The sequence below is a fragment of the Medicago sativa genome, chromosome 7 (genome assembly GCF_051527215.1).
Source record: "Medicago sativa cultivar Bolivia chromosome 7, Bolivia_mono, whole genome shotgun sequence".
Taxonomy (NCBI): domain Eukaryota; kingdom Viridiplantae; phylum Streptophyta; class Magnoliopsida; order Fabales; family Fabaceae; genus Medicago; species Medicago sativa.
In genome coordinates this window covers 30,293,129-30,302,588 of record NC_140755.1, presented here as the reverse complement: position 1 = coordinate 30,302,588, position 9,460 = coordinate 30,293,129, and the positions used below count along the sequence as shown (strand labels likewise).

At 36.4% G+C, this 9,460-nt stretch overlaps 1 non-coding gene across 1 annotated transcript; it reads left to right on the top strand.

Annotated features, from left to right (window-relative positions):
* The first annotated feature begins 344 nt into the window (after window positions 1–344).
* Window positions 345–451, top strand: LOC146905520 (small nucleolar RNA R71). The gene has a single exon (XR_015020777.1). It is a non-coding gene; the product is annotated as a small nucleolar RNA R71 (small nucleolar RNA).
* The last annotated feature ends 9,009 nt before the right edge of the window (window positions 452–9,460 follow it).

Genomic DNA, 9,460 nt, shown 5'->3' with positions numbered 1-9,460 from the left:
CAGCATGACCAGTTATACCACAAATTTCACAAGAAGGAGTAGAAGCAGAATTGATAGCACTAACATTGAGTTTTTCAAGTTTTTCAGTTAGTGTATCAATTTTAGAAGCAAGGTGGTCATAGTTAGAGACTTCGTGTATACCTGCCTCCTTTTTGGAGGATGAAGAACTAGAGATGGCTCTCTCGTCGGTCCATTTGTAATGATTCTGAGCCATGTCTTCAATTAGGGCATACGCCTCCGTGTAATTCTTGTTCATAAGTGCTCCACCTGCAGCTGCATCAACAGACATCTTAGTGGTATAAGACAAGCCATTATAAAAAGTGTGGACTATAAGCCACTTCTCTAGGCCATGGTGGGGACAAAGTCTTAGCATTTCTTTGAAACGCTCCCACGCCTCATAGAGAGATTCCCCATCTTTTTGATTGAACCGCGTGATTTGGTCTCTAAGTTTAGCGGTTTTAGATGGTGGAAAGAAACGGGCAAGGAATGCTTGCCTCATCTGATCCCATGAAGTAATGGAACCGACTTCGAGGGAATGGAACCAAGCGCTAGCTCTATCCCTTAAGGAAAAGGGAAAGAGATGAAGTCTTACGGCTTCTTGGTTCTCCCTCATGGTTCCACTAATTCGTAGGAAAACAGAGATGTGAAGATTGGGATCCTCAGTGGGGGATCCCGAGAATTGGTTTTGCTGCACCAAGTTAAGTAGGGCAGGCTTAATTTCAAAATTGTCATCCTCAACCGTTGGGTACACAATAACAGCTTGTGGCTCAGCCGTAGAGTGCGATTGGCCATGGCGGTGTTATTTCGTGCGTCTCTCTTTCGTCTATGCAAATACCTTTCGATCTCGTTGATTATTACAACTCGATTTCTGGTTTTTCGCATAAAAAATTGAGAACCCAAGAAGTTAGTGATAACAGAAAAATAAAAATAAAAATAAAAACAGAAAAAGAAAGAGAAGAAGAGAGAATTCTAATCACTAAGAAAAAGCTAATTAAATTAGTTAACTCCCCGGCAGCGGCGCCAAAAACTTGATAGGGCCAAACCGCAAGTGCACGGCCTATCGAAGTAATAGTAGTAAGTAGAGTATCGTTCCGCTAGGGAGTTGGTCAATCTAATTAACTTTTAGTGAATGATTAGAGGGAGAGAAAATTTAGTAAAAGGGATGGTTGATTGCTGAAGTTAAAAACAATAATAATAAAAGGGTCTTAGGATCATTGGTTCATCATAATAACTAATCCTTCACTAGACAAAACCTAAACATCTAATTTCATGATTTACACCTTAATTTCTAAAGACCGGTTTCCCTTAGCCCCTCACCTTTCCGATGAAAGTCCGGTGAGAGTTTACTTCTAGCAACCAAGCCTATTTCGCTGACATGATTACTAGAAGATGCATAGAGGATTGAAACTACTCTTTGTCTCAATAATTGCAAAGACTATTTCACTGTTTTGCAATTATTGTCTAGATTCACTTGTTCCAACATCAAGACTCCGCTCTCGCTTTATGAATTGATGTTTGGGATGATGGATTAACGATTATCAAACCCTCCGCTTTCGCTTCCACAGTTTGATAATTGTTAATCCACGTTAAGACGGTGAATCTAGATTAGAAATTAGGGTTTAGACATGTTTTGTTTAGGATTGAGTCATTAGACTCCCCAACAATCCTAAGACTAAGAAGTCTACTCACTCATGTTCATCGTAGACATGGAGGAAGAAGAGAGAAATACGGTAAAATAAATTGCGAAGAAAGTAAAAAGGAAAATAAAGACTTTTATTAAAATAATACTTGAAATAAACAAGGTAAAGGATGATTGTTTATGGTGGAGAGCTACTCTATTTATAGCTTTACAATCGACTTAGAAACTAAGCAACTAAAAGGGTAAAACAGTAAAGCTGCAAGAGGGTAACTTGGGCTTGAAGAAAAGCAGCAAAAGTGGACTTCTGGGACGGGCACGGTCGTGCCACATGTTGGCACGGGCCGTGCCAACCTTCTGGTAAGGGGAATTGTATTTTTGCCCCGTATCTTCGTATTCTTGCGCTGTATTTTGCTCCAGTCCTCTTTCTTTTGCTCCAAGGCACCTTCAACCATATATTTATTCCTAAAATAAAATAAAACACAATTTGAAGTAAAATATTCTAAACTAAAATAAAATGCAATAAAATAAAATAAAATCTAAAATAAAACTAAACTAAATAAGGCAATAAATAATACTATCTATGACTCATCAGTTATATAAAGTTAAATTTCTACTTCTGCATCATAAGTATATGATACTTGATGATTAATCTTATATTTGTTGAAATATAGAGTTTTAAAGAAGTAGAACATTAACTATAAAGAGCTTATGCTTGGACTTAAATTTAACTTGATATGGAACCAAATAATTGTTATTAAATTCCATATAATATAGAAGCATTATGTCCTAAATCTTGTATTGACAAGAGAATGATTGTGTAGTTGTATAAAAGACAAATGTTGTCCTATTATCCAAATAATGTTTTCTATACAATTGTGTTAATCAAGTAATGGAATTGAGTTCCATGATCTTGATAAGTTGATCTATAACATATGAAAAAGGATCAAATGATATTTGAACCTTTTGTATATCATTGGCATTACTGTTTAGTACAAACAGGTGTGATTCACATTTCCAAAGTCCGTGGATATGGACTATTGGACTTATTTAATTTTATATCAATTGAAGGATGTGAGTCCCCCTTTTCAAAATAGATTAGTATACCAGTCACCAACAAAGGTGAAAGGGCACATAATTTATTTGAGTTTATATACATATGAGATGTATATGGAGAACTAAACATATTTGCTAGATATTGTTTCTATTACTTCATCTAACATTACTAAATCATTTAGTAGATAAGCAAAGTGTATTTGACACGATTCAAGAAAACTTTGAAATTGTTCAAAGATTTTAACAATGAAGTAAAAGGAATAAGTTTGAAAAGTATAAAGACTATACGTGTAAGTCGTGATGGTAAGTGCTTGATTAATGAGTATAATGATTATTTATACCGTTTCATGTTTGACATGACTCGATCTAAAATAGTTTGATTATAACTCAAAGACTCTTGAAATTAATTAAATTACAGTTATTCTTCACCCGCAACAAGTTCTAATTGAGTAATTATAAAGGCACTATATTAGATATGGAAGTAAGAGTACCTATTTTTGACTTTATGATAATTTGAGGTTATATGGTTTACTAGATAAACTAAACTTCAAATGAAATGAATGTATACTTGTGGAGGTTCCCTTAGGAAACTAGAGGATACTATTTCTACATCTTCCTTGACAAAAGTTGTTTGTCGCTAGAACTGGATTATTCCTTTTCAAGGAGTATAGCTTTGCAAGAGCTAGTGGGAGTGATGTAGAACTTGAATTAAGTCAAGTACCACAAAATACATGTTTCTCTAAGAATGGAACATGAATCGATTCAACAAAGGGTTGTTGGTAAATCGGTAGTTAGAGTAGCACATGATCTAGATGAGTCTTATATGTCATAACACTAGGATGAGAAATATGATTTTGTCATGACTCAACAAGGTGATATGATGCTCATGGAAGATGAGCACCTAACTTACTAGAAGGTCGCAAATGGCCTGATTTTTGAGAAGTGGCTAGATGCCATGTAAATAAACAATATATGGATATTGGTTATATCATCCAAATGAGTATGAATCATAAGATGAATGTGAGTTTTCTTATAGAAAACTGACATGGATGGTATTATGAATACTTTTAAGATGTGATTGATTGTAGAAGGTTTCACGCAACTCATGATTCAAAACATGGCGAAACAATTACATCAACGTAATGCTTAAATCTAACGATCCCAATTGTCATTGTTGTATAATATGAATTCTAGGAGATGGATAACGACGTTGCATTATTTAATTAGAATGACCTTATATATGTATTTTACATATATGTAGGGTTTCGTTAATCCAAAGGATGCTAGAAAGGTGCATGTATTACAAAATTCATTTATGAGTTAGAGAAAACTTCTCGAAGTTGAATTTTTTTATTAATGAAGTTTTATGAAAACTTTTATTAGTAATGAAATCTTGTGCACACAAGGAGATTAGTGGGAGCATTGAAATTAGTTTGGTGGAGTATGTGGATGACATACTAGTCACCAAAATAATTTATCCACACATGTAATACATGGTTAGAAAATTATTTTCAATATGTACCAAAATTGATTATAGTGTTCGACACTAGAATACCTTCAAGATTATCCTTGGATGTCTTAAAAGACTATGAATTGTTTCTTGAACACGGATTAAAGAAACATTGTAAATGAGTTACAATGATGTTGACTTTCATATCGGTGTACAGTATCTCCAGATCGTAATTTCGAATAAATGTTATGCTAGGATATCAACTATGAAATTTGTAAAAGTACTAGCTTCAGATAGTTGTTGTTTCTATTACAGATGTCAAATATATATGATTTGGATTGTTTAGCTCATAACTGAGTGAAAACATGTGTTTCTTACGTTGCAGATTCCATTGATCTCATCTGAGGTAAAATTGGTTTAAATCTTGCGAGCAATGAAAACTTGATCTCACCAATGATCCAAATGTATACTTTTACACTTCAATTTATTTTCGATGGAAAATCGAAAGTGTAAATTGAAAGTAGTGTAGCCTACCAACATAGGAAAGGGTTCCTTATCTACTAGAATAGTATCATGCCCAGAGTGTGCTTGATGCTAACACTTGACCAATAGATATTGAGTTAATATTTGATTGGCTTTTAGTGCTAGTGGGAGATTGTTGGAGTAAGCCCTAATAGCCAATCTATGTTGATTGGGTTTGGCTTTGTATCATAATATTGATATAAGTATATATTATGAATATATAATAATAAGACAATTCTTTATTGATTTTGTTTTATTTCAAAATAATAAAGTCCCTAGAACAGTTAGTCCGTTTAATGGAACATTAAGTATAACTTAATTGTGAGACCCCGTTAAACATAAGGAAACTATTCTTAAAGTATCTGTAGTCAAGCTTCATTGAGATGTGGGATATCATTAAAGCATAGAGACTATTATGTGGGTAGACTGATGATCACATCTCATAGATCATGGATAAAGAGTTATCAAGTCTTCACATAGATATAAATATTAGGAGTAATATTTATATTGGATTGACCCGCCATGAGAATACTACATAGTAAAAGTTATGAAAAATGTCATAAGATATTCTCATAGTGATAGTGGTGTATTCCACCCTTCGACCTGAAACCACTATGTACCCTAGATGTTGGAATCGAGTGCTTTGTCACCATTCAAATGTTGTCCGTAACAGGATGACTATAAAGTTGGTTGATGGGTACTCCATGAATCATGCTGAGGGACATGAGTGACCTAGATGGAATTTGCCCCTCCCACATAACAGGAGAAATGTCTACGGGCCCAATATTGAACTAGACAAGGATGACACGGTCTATGCCTTGTGTTCAATATAGACATGAGGGCAAAAGGGTAATTATACACATGATCATTATCACAGAAAGGTTTCGTCAGATCACATGACATTCTCGTCACTTGGGTAGCAGTGATGTGTTGCTAGATACCGCTCACTGTTTATAATATTAAATATGTGATTTAATATTATTGCCAACGTTATGAGAACCTATAGGGTCACACACAAAGGACAGATAGATGAGAGAAATAAATAAGTAAGACTTATTTATAAAATAATAAGTGAGAATTATTAGTAATTAAATAATTATTATGACTTATTATTTAATTGTGAAAATAAAGAAACGCGGTCCACCGTAAGCTACGGCGTGTTTAAGTGAGATATGGTGCACCATAAGTTATGGTGTATTTAAGTGATTGACTTGATGACCACACAAGTGGTTCTATAAATAGAACACTTGTGCTGAAATATTTTAGTTGTTGAAAGCTTAACCTAATTCATAAAGTAAACCTAGCCGCCGCTCTCTAAACCTAATCTCTCTGAATCTCCGTTGGAATTGGCTAGCACCGGTCATTGGAGAAGTTTTGTTCGTGTGGACTGAGTAGAGGCATCGCCGCTTTGCTTTGCTAGTGATCAGAAACAATTCTGCTACAAAGGTTCTGCGCTTCAAGAGGTAAACACATAATCCTTAAAGTGTTTAAGAATGTGTTCTGTTTGATTTGTGATTAATGATTTAATCAAAATCCATTTTCAGTGGGATTTATTCCGCAAAGAGGATTAAAATTTTGAAAAACTCCTCTCAAAATCCCTTCATTGTTTGCCGATATGGCAAATTACAAAGCAACCGAGTTCATTTCGGAAGATTACACTTGGCAACAACGCAAAAAGTTCCTCCATGAAGCCATACTTGTTTAAAATTGGAGCGGACAATCTTTTGTGGAGGTGCGTTGATAAAGAAGAGGCAAAGAAGATATTGTGGCAATGTCACAACTGACCCTATGGAGGTAACTTCAATGGGGAAAGAACAGCTGCTAAGGTGCTCTAATCCAGGTTTTATGGATGCTTATACACATTGCAAGTTTTGTGAAGAGTGCCAAAGAACCGGAGGAATATCAAAGAGGAATGAAATGCCGCTTCAAAGTATTCTTCAAGTTGAAGTCTTTGATTGTTGGGGCATAGACTTTGTTGGTCCCTTTCCATCATCATACTCCAATGAATATATCTTAGTTGTCGTTAACTATGTCTCAAAGTGGGTGGAAGCCATCGCATCGCCAAAAGCCGATAGCAAGACGGTAGTGAAGTTTCTAAAGAAGAACATATTCACCCGATTCGGAACACCAAGAGTTTTGATAAGTGATGGAGGGTCACATTTTTGCAACACACAACTTGCCAAGGCCCTATACCATTATGGAGTCAAGCACAAGGTGGCATCACCTTACCATCCACAAACAAATGGCCAAGCCGAGGTATCAAACCGTGAAGTAAAGAGGATTCTTGAAAAAAACAGTCTTGGCATCAAGGAAGGATTGGTCAACAAAGCTTGATGAAGCTTTGTGGGCTTATAGGATGACTTAAAAATCTCCAATAGGCCTCACTCCATTTCAAATGGTCTACGGCAAATCATGTCACTTACCGGTGGAGCTTGAACACAAAGCGTTTTAGGCGCTTAAATTCTTGAATTTTGATCAAGAAAAAGCCAGTGAAAAGAGAAAGCTTCAAATGCATGAACTTGAGGAGATGAGAAACAAAGCATATGAGTCCTCAAGGTTATTTAAAGAAAGAGCCAAGAACTACCATGATAAGAAAATTGTGCAGAGATATTTCAAGCATGGACAGATGGTGTTGCTGTTCAATTCAAGGTTAAGACTTTTTCCAGGCAAATTGAAGTCAAAATGATTCGGTCCTTTAATGGTTAAAGATGTCAAACCATATGGTGCAGTGGAGCTTGAAGATCCAGCTACAAAAGCTAGCTAGACAATGAATGGTCAGAGTCTAAAGCCATATTTTGGTGGTGAGATTGATCGGCTTACGTCGACAATTTCACTTGATAATCCGTGAACTCAAAAGAAAAAGGCGTTGAGCTAATGATGATAAACTAGCGCTTGTTGGGAGGCACCCCAATTTTGTAAGTATATTTGTCGTTTTTATGCATATTAGGTGTAGGAGTCTTAGTTCATATCTAAATCATTCAAAATCAGAAGCCAAAGAAAACACTAATCCTGAACCGTCATCACCCGCGAGGCGAGTAAAAGCACTCGCCATTGCGAGTAAACTGGTCTTTGACTGCGTTGACTACCAAAAGTACTCACCATTGTGAGTAAAATTGGTCGCGAGGCGAGTACAACAATTTTGACAGTTACGAATCCCAAGGCCACTAACTCCATCATTAACTTCTCATTACCAACCTCAACCACTCATTAACCTATCATTTTCGGTTTTTACTTCTCTCTCTTCCAAAAATCCCAAAACTTCTTCTCTCAAACACCAACACTAACCCTAAATCACAAAATCTTAACTCAAGTCAAGCTTCAAATTAGAACATCATCTCTGCACTTGCATATCAATCAATTCAGGTTTACATCCATTCATTCACCGTTCTAAAAGATTTTTGAATGTATGTGAAACCTAGGGTAGTGGATTAGAGAATTAGGATTTGCTCTTTGATAGAATGCCATCATTAATCACTGATTTCTTTTGGCAATTCGTAGATGATAGAGAGGAACCAGAATCAAACATAATTCTTTTGTTCCACGTTTGGAAAATAACCTATAATGTGAAAATTCAAATAAATAGGGTTTTGAACATGTTTGTGATTTAGGATCCTCTCTATTGCATTTGTATGGTCGAAAAAGGGTTGAAACATAGTTAGTCTGAAGAAACTGGTGATTTTCACCGAAAAGGGTTTAATTTTCGAAAAATCTAGGCAACTCGCCACTGTCACATTCATCACTCGCCATGGCGAGTGCTCATCTGAACCCATAAATTTTTTCAACAACTCGCCATTGCGAGTAATCTGCTCGCGAGGCAAGTTGCTTCAGAACCAGAAAACAAACTCTAATTAAACCAAGTGTCTGAAACTGCAATTGGTTTCTATTATTCCATACTGTAATTTAATTGCCTGTTTTGTTGTGTATGGTACTTTCTAGTTGTTTTTCAGGTATGGCTCCAAAGAACAATAAATCCAGCAAAAGAAAGAAAGGTGATGCCTCCGCATCCCAACCCCAAAGAAACCAACCCTATGACAGAGAGAGATTCAAATCTCGCTACCATCAGAATAGGTATGTGGAGTTGCTTAAGCAATCCATGTGGACTGAGAGAGTATTCAACTTCAACCCCCAAGGACCGTATAAGGACATCTTAAAACTTTTGCACGACCAAGGGTGGGCCAGGTTACTCCAACCTGAAACCAGCATTAATTCTAAGCTTATGCATGAATTTTACGCCAACACTCTTCCTAAAAACCTTCACACCGATCCTTTTACCTTTGAAACGTATGTGAGAAGTCGGACCATCCGCTTCGATCGAGAGTCAATCAACATCTACCTTGGCAACCCTTTCCCCCTAGAGGATGAGGATGAAAAAGATGCCTTTCATGAATTCCAAAATAAAGGCACCTTTGATATTGAACCACTGAAGGGAGAGATTAAGAAAACCATCCTTCTTGATGGAGAAAACTACGATGTTAGTGATGCCGGAAGAGAGCATAGAGCCCAATATAAATTCATGACCAATCCTGCCAAGGTTATCCTTAAGTTAATCTTGTACAACATCAGGCCTAATAGTCATCTGTCTGACTGCACCGTGGATGTCTGCAAATTAATTTACTATATTTTGTAGGGCATCAAGGTGGACATAGCCAAAACCATTGCTTGGGAACTAAGGAAGGTCACTCTTCAAGGCAAAGGTGAAGCCACAACCCGCCTCTCTTTCCCCGGTCTAATCATGGGCCTTATCAAGGATACCAAGATGAAATTGCTGAATGCTGTCCATGAATTTATCAAGAACC